This window comes from Bos mutus, chromosome 7, assembly GCF_027580195.1.
Source record: "Bos mutus isolate GX-2022 chromosome 7, NWIPB_WYAK_1.1, whole genome shotgun sequence".
In the NCBI taxonomy this organism is placed as follows: Eukaryota; Metazoa; Chordata; class Mammalia; order Artiodactyla; family Bovidae; genus Bos; species Bos mutus.
The window spans coordinates 26,909,686-26,931,608 of record NC_091623.1 but is presented as its reverse complement, the minus strand read 5'-3'; the positions used below and the strand labels follow the sequence as shown (position 1 = coordinate 26,931,608).

The 21,923-nt window shown below is 40.8% G+C and overlaps 1 long non-coding RNA gene across 1 annotated transcript in view; it reads right to left on the bottom strand.

The window, feature by feature from the left end:
• Positions 1-21,923, bottom strand: part of LOC138988609 (uncharacterized) — a 565,076-nt gene that overhangs the window by 250,526 nt on the left and 292,627 nt on the right. The window contains exon 8 of the long non-coding RNA XR_011464881.1: positions 18,115-18,291. This is a non-coding gene — a long non-coding RNA (uncharacterized lncRNA). The remainder of the gene's footprint in view (positions 1-18,114; positions 18,292-21,923) is intronic.

The following is a 21,923-nucleotide window of genomic DNA, read 5'->3' as shown; positions in this document are numbered from 1 at the left end:
GAGGAACATACAGCATGTCCCAAGACATACTGCAGCATGCACTTACACTGAGTTAGGAACAGCAGTGAAAGGGCAGATCCAAAAGCAATGACATCTGAGGAATAAGCCTGTCCAAAGAGACAAAGAGCTGCACTCTGAAAACTATTAGGACAATGATAAAAGAAACTGAAGATAACATAAAGAGATGGAAAGATACACCACATCCTTGGACTGGAAGAATCCATGTTGCTAAAATGACGATGCTACCCAAGGCAATCTATAGATTCAAAGCAATGCCTATCAAATTATCAACACTATATTTCACATAACTAAAATTTGTATGCAACCACAGAAGGCCTCAAATAGTCAAACAATCTTGAAAAATAACAGAGCTAGAGGAGTCATACTCCATGACTTCATAACAGATTACAAAGTTTGACTTGATTACCATATAGTAATCAAACAGTATGGTCCTGGCACACACACACACAAAACCAGATACATAGACCAATGGAACAGGATAGACAGCCTAGAAATAAACCCACGACCTTGTGGTCAACTGATCTACAACAAAGGAGGCAAGAATATAAAGAGAGAAGAGACCATCTTTTCAGTAAAGTGGTGTTGGGAAAACTGGACACCACATGTAAAAGAAAGAATTAGAACACTCTAAAACTATACACAAAAATAAACTCAAATTGGATCAAAGACCTAAATGTAAGACTGGATACTATAAAACTCCTGCTGCTGCTAAGTCGCTTCAGTCGTGTCCGACTCTGTGCGACCCCATAGATGGCAGCCCACCAGGCTCTCCTGTCCCTGGGATTCTCCAGGCAAGAACACTTGAGTGGGTTGCCATTTCCTTCTCCAATGCATGAAAGTGGAAAGTGAAAGGGAAGTCGCTCAGTCATGTCTGACTCTTAGCGACCCCATGGACTGCAGCCTACCAGGCTCCTCCATCCAAGGGATTTTCCAGGCAAGAGTACTGGAGTGGGGTGCCATTGTCTTCTCCAATAAAACTAGAGGAAAACATAGGCAAACACTCTTTAACGTAAATTGCAGCAATATTTTTTGAATACATCTCCTAGAGTAATGGAAATAAAAACAAATGGGATCTAATTAAACTTAAAAGCTTTTGCATAAAGGAAACCATAAACAAAATTAAAGACAATCCGTGGAAGTGGAGAAAATATTCACAAATGATATGACCAAAATGGGATTATTTTCCAAAATATATAAACAGCTCATTCAGCTCAATATTAAAAAACAAACAACCCAGTCCAAAAAAAATGAACAAAAGACCTAAATAGACATTTCTCCAAGAAGACAGACAGATGCTCTTATATGTAAAGATGCTCAAATTGCTACTAAAGAAATGCAGATCAAAACTACAATGAGGTATCACTTCACCCCATCAGAATGGTCATCATCAAAAAGTCTACAAATAATAAATGTCAGAGAGGGTATGGAGAAAAGGTAACCCTCCTACACCATTGGTGGGGATGTAAATTGGTGCATCCATTGTGGACAACAGTCTGAAAGTTCTTTGAAAAACTAAAAATAATATGATCCAGCAATCCCACTCCTGGGCGTATACCTAGAAAAAAAATGAAAACTCTGATTTGAAAAAATACATGCACCCTAACATTCATAGCAGCACTATTTATAAGAGCCAAGACAGGAAAGGTACCTAACTGTCCATCGACAGATGAATGGATAAAGAAGATGTGGTGTGCACACACACATATATATATGTGAAAGGCACTCAGTCGTGTCTGACTCCTTGTGACCCCATGGACTGCAGCCTGCCAGGCTCCTCTGTCCATGGAATTCTCCAGGCCAGAATACTGGAGTGGGTAGCTGTTGCCTTCTCCAGGGGAACTTCCTGACCCAGGAATCGAACCAGTGTCTCCTGCATTGCAGGCAGATTCTTTACCAGCTGAGCTACCCGGGAAGCACACACACATGCACGCACATACGCACACACACACACACACACTCACACGCACAATGGAATAATGTGTCTGCTGCTGCTACTCAGTCACTAAGTTGTGTCAACTCTTTGCAACCCCTTCCTGCCAGGCTCCCCTGCTCATGGGATTTCCCAGGATTTCCTTAATACAAGAGTGGGTTGCATTTCCTCCTCCAGGGGATCTTCCTGACCAGGGATTGAACTCAAGTCTTCTGCTTTGAAAGGTAGATTCTTTACTAACAAGTTACCTGGGAAGTCCACAATGGAATATTACTCAGCCATAAAAAGAATGCACTAGCGCTATTTTGCAGCAACATGGATGGACCTAGAGATTATCATACTAAGTGAAGTAACTGGAACAAAGATAAATAGCATATGGTATCACCCATAAGTGGAATCTTAAAAAATGATACAAATGGGAGGAGGAGCTAAGATGGCAGAGGAGTAGGATGGGGAGAACACTTTCTCCCCCACAAATTCATCAAAAGAACATTTAAATGCCGAGCAAATTCCACAAAACAACTTCTGAATACCGGCAGAGAACATCAGGCACCCAGAAAAGCAGGCACCCAGAAAAGTCTTCGAAAGGAGGTAGGAAAAAATATAAAAGACAAAAAAAGAGACAAAAGAGGGAGGGACGGAGTTCCGTCCTGGGAAAGGAGTCTTAAAAAGAGAGAAGTTTCCAAACACCAGGAAACCTTCTCACTGCTGAATCTGTGCCAAGCCTTGGAAGCACAGAGGGCAACATAACAGGGAGGAAAAATAAATAAACAATTAAAACCCACAGATTGTAAGCCCTATGGTAACTCCCCCAGCGGAGAAGTGGTGCAGATGCCAGCACATGCCACTAGCAAGTGGGGGTTGGGTAGGGAGGCGAGGCACAGGCTGCATCGCTTAGAGTAAAGATCTGGCCTGAATACCCTGAGCGCTTTCTGAGCGAAATAATTTGGGCTAGCAAACCAGACTGTGGGATATCTACCACGTGAAAAGCCAGCCCTAACCTAAGACTCCGCCAGGCCCGCACACGGAACAAAGCACTGAACAGAGATAGCCGGCTGCAGACCATCCCCCTCTGGTGACAGGCAGCCAGAGCCGGAAGGGGGCAATTGCAGCCCCAGAGAGACATTATCTATAAAACTGTAAGCAGGCTTCTTTGCTAACTAAAACTTCTTGGGTGTCTGGACGGTCAACATCTGCCTGAGAAGGTGAGCCGGTTGTACACCTAGATAACTGAGCGGTGGGGAGGCGATAAGTCGCAGCAATCGTGCTCGCCAAACACCTCATCACCTGAGCTGCTCAGACCTGGGAAGGGCACAAAACGCAAGCTCAACCGAGTCTGCGCCTCTGAGGACTACCCAAGTGCCTGAACCTAAGCGGCTTGGACCTGGGAGGTGCAGGCAGCCCAGGGCCGGCCACGGATGGTTCCCGTAGGAGCAACCTAAAACCTGAGCAGTGTGGGCAGGGAGGCTACACGCGCTGTGAGCGGGGGCAGACCCAGTGTGGCTGAGGCACTGCGAGCACATGCCAGTGTTATTTGCTTGCAGCATCCCTCCCTCCCTCCCTCCCCACAGTGCGACTGAACAAGTGAGCCTAAAAAAAAAAAAAAAAAGTGTCCTCCACCGTCCCCTTTGTGTCAGGGTGGAAACCAGACACTGAAGAGACCAGCAAACAGAAGAAGCTATAACAGAGGGAACCGCCTTGGAAGCTACAGGCAATAGATTAAAACCCTGTGGTTAGTACCAACTACATCAGAAGGGGCCTATAGATCTTGAGAAATATAAGTCGGACCAAGGAACTAGCCGAAAATGAACTGAACCCACAATACTCACAACAAAACCAGAGAAAGTCCTAGATATATTTTTACTATTTTTACGATCATTCTTTTTCTGTTTTTTTTTTTAATTTTTTAAAAAAATTTTAAGTCCTGTATTATTCCTTTAATTTTCACTTTTATAACCTATTACTTTGCAAAAAAAAAAGACCCTTTTTTTAAGCAAACTTCAATATATATTTTTTATAATTTTTTGACCTTGTTTTTTTGTTTGTTTGTTTTTGTTTTTTCCTCTTTTCTTTAACATTATATTTTTGAAATTCCAAACTCTACTCTAGATTTTTAACCTATAGTTTGTTTGTTTTTTTTTACAATTTCTGTGACTTGTTTTTTTTTTTTTTTTCTTTTTCTCTGTTTCTTTCTCTTCTTCTTTTATATAACATTGTATTTCTGAAATTCCAAACTCTACTCTAGATTTTCAATTTATGCTTTTTGGTATTTGTTATCAATTTTGTACCTGTATTTTCTTTATAATTTTTGTGACTTTGTTTTTGTTTGTTTGTTTGTTTTTTCTCTCTTTCTTTTTCTTCTTCTTTTTTTTAACATTGTATTTTTGAAATTCCAAACTCTACTCTAGATTTTTAACTTTTGCTTTTTGGTATTAGTTATCAATTTTGTACCTATATTTTCTTTATAATTTTCACGACCTTGTTTGTTTTAGTTTGTTCATTTTTTCTCTCTTTCTTTCCCTTCTTTTCTTTAATATCATATTTTTGAAATTCCAAACTCTACTCTACATTTTTAATTTTTGCTTTTATGTATTTGTTACCAATTTTGTACCTTTAAGAACCCAATCTTCAGTACCCATTTTTCACTAGGGAGTGAGATTACTAGCTTGACTGCTCTCTCTCCCTTTGAACTCTCATTTTTCTCCACCAGGTTGCCTGTGTCTCCTCCCTAACCCCTCTCCACTCTACCCAACTCTGTGAATTTCTGTGTGTTCCAGACAGTGGAGAACACTTAGGGAACTGATTACTGGCTGGATCTGTCTCCCTCTTTTTCATTCCCCCCTTTTATCCTCCTGGCCACCTCTGTCTCCTTCCTCCTTCTTCTCTTCTCTGTATAACTCCATGAACATCTCTGAGCGGTCCAGTTGTGGAGTGCACATAAGGAAGTGATTACTGGCTAGCCCACTCTCTCCTCTATTGATTCCACCTCATCTCATTCGGGTCACCTCTAACTCCCTCCTCCCTCTTCTCTTCATGTAATGCTGGGAACCTCTCTGGGTGACTCTCACGGTAGAGAAACTTTTCATCTTTAATGTAGATGTTTTATCAATGGTGCTGTATAGAAGGAGAAGTTTTGAAACTACTGTTAAAAATAAGACCAATAACTGGAAGCAGGAAGCTTAAGTCCACACCCTGACTCCAGGAACTCCTCACTCCAAGGAACATTAATTGACAGGAGCTCATCAAACGCCTCCATACCTACACTGAAACCAAGCACCACACAAGGGCCAACAAGTTCCAGGGCAAGACATACCAAGAAAATTCTCCAGCAACAAAGGAACACAGCCGTGAGCTCCAAGATACAGGCTACCCAAAGTCACCCCAAAACCATAGACATCTCATAACTCATTACTGGACACTTCATTGCACTCCAGAGAAAAGAAATACAGCTCCACCCACCAGAACACTGTCACAAGCTTCCCCAACCAAGAAACCTTGACAAGCCACCTGTACAAACCCACACACAGCGAGGAAATGCCACAATAAAAAGAATTCCACAAACTGCCAGAATACAGAGAGGACACCCCAAACTCAGCAATTTAAACAAGATGAAGAGACAGAGGAATACCCAGCAGATAAAGGAACAGGATAAATGCTCACCAAACCAAACAAAAGAGGAAGAGATAGGGAATCTACCTGATAAAGAATTCCAAATAATGATAGTGAAATTGATCCAAAATTTTGAAATCAGAATGGAATCACAGATAAATAGCCTGGAGACAAGGATGAGAATATGCAAGAAAGGTTTAACAAGGACCTAGAAGAAATAAAAAAGAGTCAATATATAATGAATAATGCAATAAATGAAATTAAAAACACTCTAGAGACAACAAATAGTAGAATAACAGAGGCAGAAGAAAGGATTAGTGAATTAGAAGATAGAATGGTAGAAATAAATGAATCAGAGAGGATAAAAGAAAAACGAATTAAAAGAAATGAGGACAATCTCAGAGACCTCCAGGACAATATTAAACGCTACAACATTCGAATCATAGGGGTCCCAGAAGAAGAAGACAAAAAGAAAGACCATGAGAAAATACTTGAGGAGATAATAGTTGAAAAATTCCCTAAAATGGGGAAGGAAATAATCACCCAAGTCCAAGAAACCCAGAGAGTTCCAAACAGGATAAACCCAAGGCGAAACACCCCAAGACACATATTAATCAAATTAACAAAGATCAAACACAAAGAACAAATATTAAAAGCAGCAAGGGAAAAACAACAAATAACACACAAGGGAATTCCCATTAGGATAACAGCTGATCTTTCAATAGAAACTCTTCAAGCCAGGAGGGAATGGCAAGACATACTTAAAATGATGAAAGAAAATAATCTACAGCCCAGATTATTGTACCCAGCAAGGATCTCATTCAAGTATGAAGGAGAAATCAAAAGCTTTTCAGACAAGCAAAAGCTGAGAGAATTCAGCACCACCAAACCAGCTCTCCAACAAATACTAAAGGATATTCTCTAGACAGGAAACACAAAGATGGTGTATAAATTCGAACCCAAAACAATAAAGTAAATGGCAACAGGATCATACTTATCAGTAATTACCTTAAACGTAAATGGGTTGAATGTCCCAACCAAAAGACAAAGACTGGCTGAATGGATACAAAAACAAGACCCCTACATATGTTGTCTACAAGACACCCACCTCAAAACAGGGGACACATACAGACTGAAAGTGAAGGGCTAGAAAAAGATTTTCCATGCAAATAGGGACCAAAAGAAAGCAGGAGGAGCAATACTCATATCAGATAAAAGACTTTAAAACAAAGGCTGTGAAAAGAGACAAAGATGGTCACTACATAATGATCAAAGGATCAATCCAAGAAGAAGATATAACAATTATAAATATATATGCACCCAACATGGGAGCACCACAATATGTAAGACAAATGCTAACAAGTATGAAAGGAGAAATTAACAATAACACAATAATAGTGGGAGACTTTAATACCCCACTCACACCTATGGATAGATCAACTAAACAGAAAATTAACAAGGAAACACAAACTTTAAAGGATACAATAGACCAGTTAGACCTAATTGATATCTACAGGATATTTCATCCCAAAACAATGAATTTCACCTTTTTCTCAAGTGCACATGGAACCTTCTCCAGAATAGATCACATCCTGGGCCATAAATCTAGCCTTGGTAAATTCAAAAAAATAGAAATCATTCCAAGCATCTTTTCTGACCACAATGCAGTAAGATTAGATCTCAATTACAGGAGAAAAACTATTAGAAATTCCAACATATGGAGGCTGAACAACACGCTGCTGAATAACCAACAAATCATAGAAGAAATCAAAAAAGAAATCAAAATTTGCATAGAAATGAATGAAAATGAAAACACAACAACCCAAAACCTATGGGACACTGTAAAAGCAGTCCTAAGGGGAAAGTTCATAGCAATACAGGTATACCTCAAGAAACAAGAAAAAAGTCAAATAAATAACCTAACTCTACACCTAAAGCAACTAGAAAAGGAAGAAATGAAGAACCCCAGGGTTAGTAGAAGGAAAGAAATCTTAAAAATTAGGGCAGAAATAAATGCAAAAGAAACAAAAGAGACCATAGCAAAAATCAACAAAGCCAAAAGCTGGTTCTTTGAAAGGATAAATAAAACTGACAAACCATTAGCCAGACTCATCAAGAAACAAAGGAGAAAAAAATCAAATCAATAAAATTAGAAATGAAAATGGAGAGATCACAACAGACAACACAGAAATACAAAGGATCATAAGAGACTACTATCAACAATTATATGCCAATAAAATGGACAACGTGGAAGAAATGGACAAATTCTTAGAAAAGTACAACTTTCCAAAACTGGACCAGGAAGAAATAGAAAATCTTAACAGACCCATCACAAGCACGGAAATTGAAACAGTAATCAAAAATCTTCCAGCAAACAAAAGCCCAGGTCCAGACGGCTTCACAGCTGAATTCTACCAAAAATTTAGAGAAGAGCTAACACCTATCCTGCTCAAACTCTTCCAGAAAATTGCAGAGGAAGGTAAACTTCCAAACTCATTCTATGAGGCCACCATCACCCTAATACCAAAACCTGACAAAGATGCCACAAAAAAAGAAAACTACAGGCCAATATCACTGATGAACATAGATGCAAAAATCCTTAACAAAATTCTAGCAATCAGAATCCAACACACATTAAAAAGATCATACACCATGACCAAGTGGGCTTTATCCCAAGGATGCAAGGATTCTTCAGTATCCGCAAATCAATCAATGTAATACACCACATAACAAATTGAAAAACAAAAACCATATGATTATCTCAATAGATGCAGAGAAAGCCTTTGACAAAATTCAACATCCATTTATGATAAAAACTCTCCATAAAGCAGGAATAGAAGGAACATACCTCAACATAATAAAAGCTATATATGACAAACCCACAGCAAACATTATCCTCAATGGTGAAAAATTGAAAGCATTTCCTCTAAAGTCAGGAACAAGACAAGGGTGCCCACTTTCACCATTACTATTCAACATAGTTTTGGAAGTTCTGGCCACAGCAATCAGAGCAGAAAAAGAAATAAAAGGAATCCAAATTGGAAAAGAAGAAGTAAAACTCTCACTGTTTGCAGATGACATGATCCTCTACATAGAAAACCCTAAAGACTCCACCAGAAAATTACTAGAACTAATCAATGAATATAGTAAAGTTGCAGGATATAAAATCAACACACAGAAATCCCTTGCATTCCTATACACTAATAATGAGAAAACAGAAAGAGAAATAAAGGAAACAATTCCATTCACCATTGCAACAGAAGGAATAAAATACTTAGGAATATATCTACCTAAAGAAACTAAAGACCTATATATAGAAAACTATAAAACACTGGTGAAAGAAATCAAAGAGGACACTAATAGATGGAGAAATATACATTGTTCATGGATTGGAAGAATCAATATAGTGAAAATGAGTATACTACCCAAAGCAACTTATAGATTCAATGCAATCCCTATCAAGCTACCAACGGTATTCTTCACAGAGCTAGAACAAATAATTTCACAATTTGTATGGAAATACAAAAAACCTCGATTAGCCAAAGCAATCTTGAGAAAGAAGAATGGAACTGGAGGAATAAACATACCTGACTTCAGGCTCTACTACAAAGCCACAGTCATCAAGACAGTATGGTACTGGCACAAAGACAGAAATATAGATCAATGGAACAAAATAGAAAGCCCAGAGATAAATCCACACACATATGGACACCTTATCTTTGACAAAGGAGGCAAGAATATACAATGGATTAAAGACAATCTCTTTAACAAGTGGTGCTGGGAAAACTGGTCAACCACTTGTAAAAGAATGAAACTAGAACACTTTCTAACACAATACACAAAAATAAACTCAAAATGGATTAAAGATCTAAACATAAGACCAGAAACTATAAAATTCCTAGAGGAGAACATAGGCAAAACACTCTCTGACATACATCACAGCAGGATCCTCTATGACCCACCTCCCAGAATATTGGAAATAAAAGCAAAAACAAACAAATGGGACCCAATTAAACTTAAAAGCTTCTGCACAATAAAGGAAACTATTAGCAAGGTGAAAAGGTAGCCTTCAGAATGGGAGAAAATAATAGCAAATGAAGCAACTGACAAACAACTAATCTCAAAAATATACAAGCAACTCGTACAGCTCAACTCCAGAAAAATAAATGACCCAATCAAAAAAATGGGCCAAAGAACTAAATAGACGTTTCTCCAAAGACATACAGATGGCTAACAAACACACGATAAGATGCTCAACATCACTCATTATCAGAGAAATGCAAATCAAAACCACTATGAGGTACCATTTCACACCAGTCAGAAGGGCTGCGATCAAAAGTCTACAAGCAATAAATGCTGGAGAGGGTGTGGAGAAAAGGGAACCCTCTTACACTGTTGGTGGGAATGCAAACTAGTACAGCCACTATAGAGAACAGTGTGGAGATTCCTTAAGAAACTGGAAATAGAACTGCCTTATGATCCAGCAATCCCACTGCTGGGCATACACACTGAGGAAACCAGAAGGGAAAGAGACACATGTACCCCAATGTTCATCGCAGCACTGTTTATAATAGCCAGGACATGGAAGCAACCTAGATGTCCATCAGCAGATGAATGGATAAGAAAGCTGTGGTACATATACACAATGGAGTATTACTCAGCCATTAAAAAGAATACATTTGAATCAGTTCTAATGAGGTGGATGAAACTGGAGCCCATTATACAGAGTGAAGTAAGCCAGAAGGAAAAACACCAATACAGTATACTAACGCATATATATGGAATTTAGAAAGATGGTAACAATAACCCTGTGTACGAGACAGCAAAAGAGACACTGATGTATAGAACAGTCTTATGGACTCTGTGGGAGAGGGAGAGGGTGGGAAGATTTGGGAGAATGGCATTGAAACATGTATAATATCATGTATGAAACAAGTCGCCAGTCCAGGTTCGATTCACGATACTGGATGCTTGGGGCTGGTGCACTGGGACGACCCAGAGGGATGGTATGGGGAGGGAGGAGGGAGGAGGGTTCAGGATGGGGAACACATGTATACCTGTGGTGGATTCATTTCAATATTTGGCAAAACTAATACAATATTTTAAAGTTTAAAAATTAAAATTAAAAAAAAATGATACAGATGAACTTATTTGCAAAGCAGAAATAGACTTACAGACATAGAAAACAAACTTATAGTTACCAAAGGGGAAAGGCCAAGAGGGATAAATTAGGAGTTTAACATTATCAGATACACACTACTATACATAAAACATATAATCAGTAAGGATCTACTGTATAGCACAAGGAACTATATTTAATATCTAATAATAACCTGTAATGAAAATAATCTGAAAAAGTAAATATACACACACACATACATAACTTAATTATTTTGCGGTACATTTGAAACACAGTGCTGTAAACCAACAGTACTTCGATTTAAAAAAAGAGTCATGATCATGAAACCCAATGCCAAGTCAAAAGTCCCAAATAAACCCAGAATCGATATACAGTCTCACTCATCCCATGGCCCTTTTTCTTGGCAAATTGGAATCAATAAAATAGTGCAGTCTAGGAAATCATCCAAGACATTTATTAAGCAAGCACAGATTAAAGACTTCTCAGTTTAAGAACCTCTTTTAGGGAAAGGAAAATTAATATAAATCAAGAGGTGACTGAAGCTTTCTGAAACCATGGCAGGGGCGGGGGTGGGGGCAATAATACTGGGAAGACTCACTGTTAGACACCATTTCCCACAGCACTAGCAGACTGATTAAAAGGAAGCCGTCTACATTCTAAACTGGAAATGAAAGCGGCGTGCAAAAGACAAATTACACCCTTGCACACGTAAGCACATCAAGCCCGTGAAAAGCAGCAGAACTGAAGGCAAACCCTCACCCCATTCATCTGTGTTGAAATGCTGACCTCTTGTGTCGAAGAGACGTTGCATCCTGTGATTCCACGCTTAACCACTTGAAGTGGTTTTTCAGAGGTTTGTGTTAAGAGAAAATGAAAGAACCAATACAAACAAATCTCAAATATAATCCAGCCTGAGAAACTGTGCTTGACACAGAAATTATGTCTGCTCTGCCTCTCAATTCAGCGTGCCTGCCACCCACTTTCCAGGTATTAGTCGTTTATTCCAGTCCCAAGAAATACACTCAACAAAAAGCAAATTAAGCCAGCATATCCCCACAAGCCCCAACAAAAATAAATGAGGACATAAAGCAAAAGGAGACTATGTTTCATTTCTCATTAGATCATGGTCCAATTGTCAGAATATTAATTCCATCTACCTGATTCTCATTCATTCTAATCTGAATTATCTTTATGACATATGAGCCACTGCTTGCTTTTGTAGTTAATAAGTGATTTCCTTCTCACGCCATTTGATTGATACTCGTGTTTGACCCTGGATGAGTAATGAGATTAATACTCAAAAAAGCTAACTATTAGCTAATCAGAAAAAAATTCGTATTGGGAGAAATTTTCAACTGTTCCATATTGCTCGTATATTCAACACATTTTAGCATTAACTATATACCAGGCTATACAAGAAGAGGAGCTTCCCAGGTGCCTCAAGGGGTAAAGAATCCACCTGCCAATGCAGGAGATGTGGGTTCGATCCCTGGGTTGGGAAAAGCCCCTGGCGGAGGAAATGGTGACTGAACAACACTAGTTCTATCAAGTTCATAAGGGTAAATATAAAGTGATAATCCATGTAGGAGCTTTAGTCCAAGTTCTTTAGCGATCAGTTCATTCAGCACATATGTATTGAACCTGGGTTCATCCAGGTGCTGGGATGGCTGATCAAACCTAAAGCATCATCAACCACTAAGAAAAGTAATGTCAGTTGAACTGTGCTGCAATGCCTGAAACAATCTAGTGATGCTGACATTTATCCCATGTATTCTCAGGGATCTCACAATTTTTTTCTGCTTTCAACTGCAATACTTTTCAAGTTATGGTCATACTTGTGTATCACAGTAGCAAAATGAAATCTGGTTTTATTCATATAGCCTCTTCACATAGGCTCTATGAAGCCATGGTTGTTTAAAAGGAAATACGGGAAAGGGGGAGCTGTTCTGTATTAACATCACTATTTTGAAACTAAAGAATATTTTAACTTCCTCTAATCAAAAAATGTAGAAAGGACCTGATTCAGAATTCAGAACTTTAACTGAAAAGCTTAGTTTTTTTTTTTAATAATAAACTGTCCTTACTTTCACATTTTTCAATGGATCAAGAATTCATTTTGGCCAGATGTCAGTTCTGTGAGGACCATTTAGAGAACTGCAATGTAGAACTGAGGTCTTCAATTTTTTTTGCTTATGTATCCCCCTAAAGGAATTTTTAAATTTCTACGTATGCCTTATTTTTGAGAGTAACATTTTCACCATCATTTAAATGGCTGTGTTATAAATGTTACTATTTTAAAAGTATCTTAACGTCATAGCTTTTTAGAAGTACAGAATTGCTATCACTCTTCTCGTAACAAAATATTTGCTTCAATACCAACTGTAGGACCCAATGTCCTGTTCCCATGCTTTTCTTCATACACAATCACTTCTGGTTAGGTGCTCAGTCACAAGACCATCATTTTAAAAACATTTTAAGCCACAATGAAATCCACTCAGGCAGTACCAAAACACGTGCAAATAACTTGAACAATTAAGACCGGATTTGCAGTATGACCGACAATGCCTGTGAAATACATGTCAGTTTCAGAAATGCAAAAATGAGGGAAATGCGCACCTTAGGATTGAGAAACACGGCAGCCTGACCTCAGTGCAAGGGAGCCATGTGGGCAGCCAGGAGGGAAGAGCTGTTCTAGCTTGAGACAGAGAATTAAATTCAAACTCATTTATGAGATAGGCTGCCTCTCCACTTTGGAACTAGGATCCATGCCCACATAACCTCCAACAGGGGCCTGGGCTGAAGGCAGGTGGACACCGCATCTCCTCTCCTCTGGACAGGGGTTCATCCCAGTGCGATCGCCAGACCTGCAGCCTCGGGCTCTGGTGAGCGTCTCACATCCCAGCACAGACCTGCTGAATCAGAAGATGTTGGGGTGGACCCCGCATGCTGTTGGTTCAACAAGCCCTCCAGGTGATTTCCATGCAAGTGAAAGTTTGAGAACCACTGCCTCAGGGGAACTCCAAAGATAAAAAGGCAAAGGAAGTTATCCTGCTTATTTCCTTTCTGTTATCCCATGGGTTTGTGGTTTTATGTACATGTCTAGTCTCTTCTCAGATGTCCCCAGAGGAGTGAAGGAGCAAGGCTCTGTTCCTACTTGAGCCAAGATGTCCAGGGGGACACATCCCGAGGCCACCCTGGTGGCAACGGCGGCAGCAGTGAGAATCCCCAAGAGGAAGGAGACTTCTGGAGAATAAGAGCCATAGGTTCAACGTGATCTCACTTGGAGAGCTGTACACCACCAATGCTGGGAAAGATTGAAGGCAGGAGGAGAAGGAGATGACAGAGGATGAGATGGTTGGATGGCATCACCGGCTCAATGGACATGAATTTGAGTGAACTCCAGGAGTTGGTGATGGACAGGGAGGACTGGTGTGCTGTGGTCCATGGGGTCATGAAGAGTCAGACACGACTGAGCAACTAAACTGAACTGAACTGAAACTCCAGTTGTTAAACATTGAGGTTTTAATAGGGTTTAGTTCATTTTACCGAGGTATTGTTTTCTAAGCTGAAGGTGACTTGGGGCTAGGGAAGGTACTGTTGTTGTTCCGCCATTGCTCAGTCATGTCTGACTTTGTGACCCCATGGACTGCAGCACTCCAGGCTTCCCTGTCCTTCCCTATCTCCCAGAGTTTGCTCAAACGCATGTCCGTTGAGTCAGTGATGTCATCCAACCATCTCATCCTCTGAAGCCCCCTTCTCCTCCTGCCTTCAATCTTTCCCAGCATCAGGGTCTTTTCCAATGAGTTGGCTATTCCCACCAGGTGGCCAAAGTATTGGAGCTTCAGCATCAGCACCACTCAAGCACAGTGTGAGAATGTTTTCCTACACTCTTTTCTTCATTACATCTAAGGAAAGTCTCCATTTAGTGTCTTTAACTCTCTACAAAACAGAGACCAAAAGATAGAAATCCTTAGGCTCAAGTGCCTTGGTAGGCTCCTGTTTCTAGCTGGAACTCAATAATATTTTCTTGTTTTCACCATTATTTCTTTTCACAGTTACCTTCTATTGTGGTAGGGAATTCTGATTTTTCATCTGAGGTCATTATCTAAAAGTTCCACTTAAGGAAAGTTTATTTAAGTGAGAGATGCATCATTTTAAAGAACAACATGAGAAAGTCATAGTAGAGGTAGTCTGAGGATATGGTATGTAAATGGAACCACTATATTAAGGAAGACTGTGGGTTGTTATTCTGGCGCTTACACTAATGAGAACTCAAATTCAGCTCCTCTCCTCAAAGTGAAAGTTGTTATCCCTAATTCAACCTTCAGGCTGGCTTTCAGAAAAGCCACGTTGAGCTTAATCAACTGTTACAACAGTTGATTTAAACAAACAAACAAAACAAAACAGTCAGACAGAAAGTCATTCTACAAAAGGAGATTGTAACCAAAATTTTTAGGATAACATTTTTATGATAAAAATGTGAATTATGGTAATGTATCCATTCCAATGACAAGGGGATGAGTAAGATACAAACTCTTCATTACTGGTGACAATTAAAATGCAAATAATTCGCACTGAGAATCATGATTATTTACATGCTATGACAAAGTATTCTTTTGTATGTAATAGTTTAGGCAGTAGGGTTTAACAAAATACAGTTTTATTAATCCTAGGGCCAGAATTTCTCTATTACACTGTTTTAATTTTTTCCACGTAAATACATCTCAAGTACACTCACTAATGCTCCCCTCAGCATATGTGGTGATGGTAACACTTAGATATAAATTACTGACTACTCAGTTAATTTCCATTATTCTGCATAAGGCTCAGCATATAGAGTTACAGCTGTAATATAAGTTAATCTCTAATCAGAAAATCATCATAGCATTTTCTTTGTAGAGCTTGGAACCAAATCTGATATGATTACTGGTTGGGAGGATATGAAAGCTTCCTGTAAAATAAAGTAAGTGATAAGAAAAGAGGACAGTCACATCCTCCTTGGAAGGGAGAATGCTTCCATGAAGGCAGAGCTTATGCAACCAGAACTCTCTTGGCAACCAAAGATGCTTTGACTGGATTCTACTCTTTGGCCATTTCTCCTTCTGGGATCCAATAGCCACCTGAGTAAATAAACACACCGTGAGTGTTACTGGATTTCAGAGTCTATTTGGAGCCAACAGGCTGATTCAATCCTTACTGACAATCCACATTCAAGAGATTCAAAGCCAGGATCATTGAGTTACTAAACCATTAAAAATTAACAGAAATAAAAATTGAAGCAGACTGGTATAACTTGGAACAAAGATGAAAAACATGGTAACCACCAGGGGGAGGTGAGGGCAAAAGGAACCAGTGGTTTTCGGTATCAAGTTCCTTCCACAAAGAGACCTGGTTGAAAGGGAACTGTTAGCCAGAGGACCTTCGAGATAAAAGTGGGCTCCTGCAGAATATGTTCCAGTTCCAGGGAGACAGCAGCACAAATTAAATAATATTGTGTCCTTGTTTAATTGTTGTCATTATGTATTGCAAAAAATAACCTTGGGGCAAACAGTAAAGATAATACTTGGCTGAATCTCCTTCTTTCTCTTCATACTGACTGCTCACAAAGTCTCGCCCTGTCATCTTTTCCGTTCCACAGCCTGTTGTCATAACGTGTTTCTGTAATGCTTTTCTGGTTGAAAGGCCATGAGTTCAAGCCAGACTTCAAGTGTCTGGGGGGATGAAGTTGAGGATCCCACCACACAGAGCTCAAGGCATCTGTCCCTTCCCACCTGCAGCCTCTCCCCCCAGTCTCCATCAGGAACCTGGGGGGGGGGGCGCTTCCCCAAGGTCACCTGCTCCCTGCACCCACAAATCAATCACAGAAGAGTCTCATCCTGGGCAAGTCCCACCTCCTGTCTCCTCCTAAGAAAAGGACCATGGTGATTTCCTGTGCATTGCACCAGTGTAATTATATTATTTGTCTACATGTCTGTGAATTCAGGGTCTATGTTAAGTGTCCTTGTCACTTTAAACTCTGGGGATTTGCCCAGATATGGCTGTGTTTCTTGATGAAGCAAATATACCTCTTTGCTTTTAGGGGTTTTCCCCAGCTTATTGTGTGGTTTTAGCTTCATCACTTAACTCATCCACTCTTTCATTTCCCATTTACAGTGTGCAATGTCATGACAAAGAATGAGTGACAGCAATAACTTGAGTTTAAAATGGGCCCTCCTTCTAGGAGATTTAAAATAATTCATGAGGACTACCTGGCATCCTTCCCAAAGCCCTAGTGAGGAAGGTTTTGTTATTCATACTGCTTTTACATTTTGGTTCCATTTTACTGATACAAATACCAAGCACCAAGTTGTTGGAAAGATTTTTCTTGGGATCATTAAGCTATTATCCTCACTTGGCACTATGTTATCAAAAGCCTCTTTTGGTGCTTTCCTGGTATATATTATTCAAGTTATACAGCTAAAAGTATTCTGCATAGGTATCTGACAATAGGCAGAAACTTTAAAAATCACCACTAAAGCCAGAAGCCTATCCCCTCATTCTTCAGGCAAGAATTAGGAAAGAAACTCTTTCTTTTTTGCCCAAGTAATAGTTTCTATTTCTGAGTAAAGTGCTTCGGAAACTCAGCAGAGAGAGTCCAGGCGGTCTCCACTGCCACACCACACACATAACCAGAGCCAGGCTAGCACACGCATCAAGACAGAAACACAGGTGGCCTTGCCAAGGTCCAAAGGTCTGCGCAAAAATACCAGAAGCCAAGTCTCCAGAGCACAAACAACCAGGCGGAAGGTCTCCCAGGAACAGGATGTTCTGCTGCAGTTCCCATTACCCTGGCCTCTGGGCAGGGCATCCGCTTCCTGCTCACCACACGCCCCCTCTGCCAGGAAAAGCAATGGGATCTCCCTCGGAAGAGCTACAAGACCATCCACCAAATCACGGTCCTGACATTGAAGATGCAGTCTCTTTAGACCAGAACTCATGGGATTGCCCTGGTGGTCTGGTGGTTAAGACTCTGCCCTTCTAACGCGGGGAGCATGGGTTTGATCTGTGATCAGGGATCTAGGATTCCACATGATGCACATGTGAAGTGGCTCCCCCCCCAACCAGAAATATAGACTGAATCACAGAGAAGTGTGTTTTTGTGCGAGAAGTGATACAAATAACTTTTCCTCCTCCAGACTTAGCATTCTATATTATCAGGTATCTAGATATACTGTTAGGTCTTACAAGCTACCTATACTGTGACCTCACTCCACCAAACTTAAAGTTCTATTAATAGGGTAAATCAGCATTACGAAGAAAAAAGAAAGGAAAGAGGAGAATAATAAGTAGCACAAAACATGACAAAGGTGGAGGTAATAGCCTATGGTGATTGTCAGAAATCAGAGAGCGATGAACAGCAAGCAAAGGGTCTTACCTTCACAGGATTTGGAGCCGAACTTTGAAATGCATTTGAAATATGAGAGCAGGATAAAATTCGGTTCTAGCATTTTGGTTTGTTTCTTTGTTTTGGTGTTTTCAGCCTGACACGTGGAGGATGACACTGAGAATTTCTTAACGACCGTGGTCTAGCCAACAGTTGTGCCACGATTTTCTGGAAGGAAAATATAAGCACCATCAGTCAAGTCTATTCACTCTCTTCATTTCTCAGTCCAAGACCTTCTCCCCAGCTGTGCCTCCAGCAAGGAATTCTGAGTGGAGTAGGTCAAGGCCCCCAAAAGATTTTCAAAGGGTTCCTTAGCTACAGAATCTAAAGAGATAATTTTAAGTAAGAGTGCCTTGTATGTGTTCAAAATGTTTGGGATACTCTCTTAGGTACATCTCTCCGATACTGTCCACAGGACTTTGGCAGTTTACAGAGAGTAAAACGGATGAAGAGAGGGAGAATGATGGGCTTGATGTGAGAGATCATGTCCAAAGACGCCAAGACGGGTAACTGAGAAGAAGATTCCATCCACTCAGTCTGCCATACCGGTCTCCTGGCACAGCAGGCCAGCTTTGACCTTGGCAGCATTTTCCACCTAAAGAGGCAGATGCCAGAGGGAGCATGGGCATTACACAGTATAGCAGCAGCACCGTAAGCACAGCACACAGATGTGGCTCCCCACGACTCAGAAGACTCACCTGGTGCCCACATCCCCAGTGGATTCACAAGAACACACACCTCTCGTCTCCCAGCTACTGTGTTCTGGGCTTTGTGGCCTCTTCTTCCGAATCTGACTATGAACACCCATGGTGTCTTAATCATTTTTCCCTTTCTGGGGGAAACGTCAAAGAAATTCTCAGGAGTCCACTGCCATTGTAAGGTAATAAATATAATTTTACCTATCATCAGTCATCATTACACAGATACAGAGAAATCACAGTTGGCTCCGTCATTAAATAAAAGACTTCTTTTTTCTTCTTTTGATTGAAAACAGAGGGAAGATCAGGCTAAAGGTGGTTTACACCAGAGCTTACTGACAAATTAAAGTGTGTGTGTGTTGTTGTGTGATTAACTTCTGCTTTCATATTGTAATAGACTCTTGGAAACCTCAGAGTAAGTCTTAATTTGTTTTAGCTCAGTTTTATTTTCAGGGTCAGGGTTAAACTCCTCCATTTAAATTGAAACCTTGAATGTCTTCCAGATTCTTTTCAAATATTTTTCATTTAACTGTCTAGAAATCAAATGTAAATATATAACCTCTGCAAAACAGCTCTTAGCCTACTGCCTTGTGTATACTTAGTGTATAACACGTATTTATTGCTAAGTCTGTTCCCAGTTGTTTGGCCAAAATATAATTTCAGATGATTCACAGTTTTCTGGATGGGGTCTTCCACTCCTTGTTTAACAGGTCAGAGATCTAAGTTCGGAGACTTTAGTGGAACAACTTGAACTGGAGCTTGAGTTCTCTAACTCCAAATTGAGTGCCCCTGGAGGTACACTGTGTGCTTTATCCCCAAACCCTATTATGGAAGCACATAAAAATTCTGTGAATCAAAATGATGCAACTGGGGAACACACATTTTGGACAAACAGCAATAATAGTACAGGTCTTACTATGAAGTTCTTTCACAGGAGAAACTGCAGAATGGGTTTGTTATGTGGGTATCTGCTCTGTCTCTGAAAGCCACCTCTAGAGGGTAGCACACTCTTTGTAACAAACAAGAATCTCCTCGGTTTGGAAGAACAGCCTGGCGTGAAAACCGAGCGGGGTTTGAAATACTTATTAACAGCTTTAAATAAGTAGAACCCACAAATCTATCAAGCCTGGTATACTTTTTGTCTGTGTGGGGGAGAAAGGGGGCTGAAATGAGAATATAACTGTGAGTCTTTTCTCTTTCCTCCCTCCCCAAGCACAGAGCCTGTAATATTTAATAGCAGCTGAACTTGAAACTTCCCTTATAATACCAGCCTGATACTTAATTTTAAAAGCAGAAGCAAAGAATAGAGGGAAAATGAGATGTGTACAAGGAACTACCTCCGGATGACTGTTGCTGGAACCCAAGTGGTAGGAGCCAAGGCCTGAGAATTAGGCAAGAGACGGCCACAGAGGGCCATGTGTGCCCGGAAGGGAAGCTGAACTTGCTCATGTAGATTCCAGGAAGCAGAGAGGGACAGGGTCAGACTTGGTTTCATGTGGATCACTGAGGTAGCTCTGAACTGAGCAAAATTGAGGGCAGCAAGTCTAGAAACCAGGAAGCCAGTTGAGGTGGCTGTGCCAATCCAGGAAGAGAAGGCACATTTGGAAACAGGAGCAATGGCAGATGGGAGGATGGATTTTAAGGAATCCAAGGGAGGGGAAACCAGCAGAATGTAATGATCAGTTGGATGAAGAGGGTGAGAAAGACAGAAGCATTAAGGCTATTATTTTATAATCTGGATCACCGGGTAAAGAGGTGGTGACATGACAGAGAGAGACTGAGTTTGGAGGGATGTGCTACTTGGTTTTTGAAAACTCCAATCTGAAAAGTCTGATGAATCCCCAGGGAAGGTACCTGACAGGTAATGGAATTGTTGAGTCTGAAGCTTGGGGAAGGAATCTGAGCAGGAGATCGAATTAGAGAGTCATTAGCATACAGGTGGTAGTTGAACTCCAGAGAGGAGATAAATTCACCCAAGAAGAGTAGCTATAATGAGAAGCAGTGAGCTGGAAACAGACACCTAGGGAACATAAGCATGTGAGTGGTGAGTGTAGAGAGAGGAGCCTGTGGTTAAGAAGAAACAGAAATGAATGAGACAAACTGGGAAAGATGCTGTTACCTTGGGGGAGCAGCAGTGCGCATAACCCACGTTGCCAAATGCCCCAGAAACGCATCGCAAAACAAAGACTGGAAAACGTCCGTTGGAGTTTGTCATTAGAAGAGCACTGGGGGCCTTAACAAGGGCTCAAGCCAGACTGCAGGGGGCGCAGAGCGAATGAATGGCACCTCGAGTGGTCACACTGAGTACGTGTTCCTCCTCTAAGAAGTTTGAATAAGGGGGAAGAGGATATGGGATATTTTCCAGGGCACATGAGGTCACAGATAGATTTCCTTTTTAATAAATGGCAGGGAAACGAATAAGCTTACCGTCTGAAGGGAACACATACCTGCAAGAGGCAAAGATGGAGTTTCAAGGAGAATGGCTTTGGAGCCTGATCCTGGCCAGAACGAAAGGGGGCACCACCTCTTAGGAAACTGGAGGAAGAGTCTGAGAGCTGTCAGTGCAGCTCCGCGTCCGGGTGTGGGGGAGGCGAGAGACTGAGGGAATTCATGCCCCGCTGCTTCTGCGGCAGGAAAATCCATTGAGATATCACATTCGATATTGCTCACTTTACTGTAGTAATCTCTAGTGAATGAACAAGTCAGCCTTTGTGTTGTGTTTCCTGGTCCCGCCTCGAAGAACTGGGATGACTTTTGTGCTTCTGGGGCCGCAAGCGAGTCTCTGGGATACCAGGGTGGAAACTCCCTCCCAGCCTTTCCTTTCAAATATTTATTTAACTCAGTTCAGTTAGTCGTGTCCGACTCTTTGCGACCCCATGGACTGCAGCACGCCAGGCCTCCCTGTCCATCACCAACTCCCAGAGTTTACTCAAACTCAAGTCCATTGAATTGGTGATGCCATCCAGCCATCTCATCCTCTGTTGTCCCCTTCTCCTCCTGCCTTCGATCCTTCCCAGCATCAGGGTCTTTCCCAATGAGTCAGTTCTTCACATTAAGTGGTCAAAGTATTGGAGTTTCAGCTTCAACATCAGTCCTTCCAGT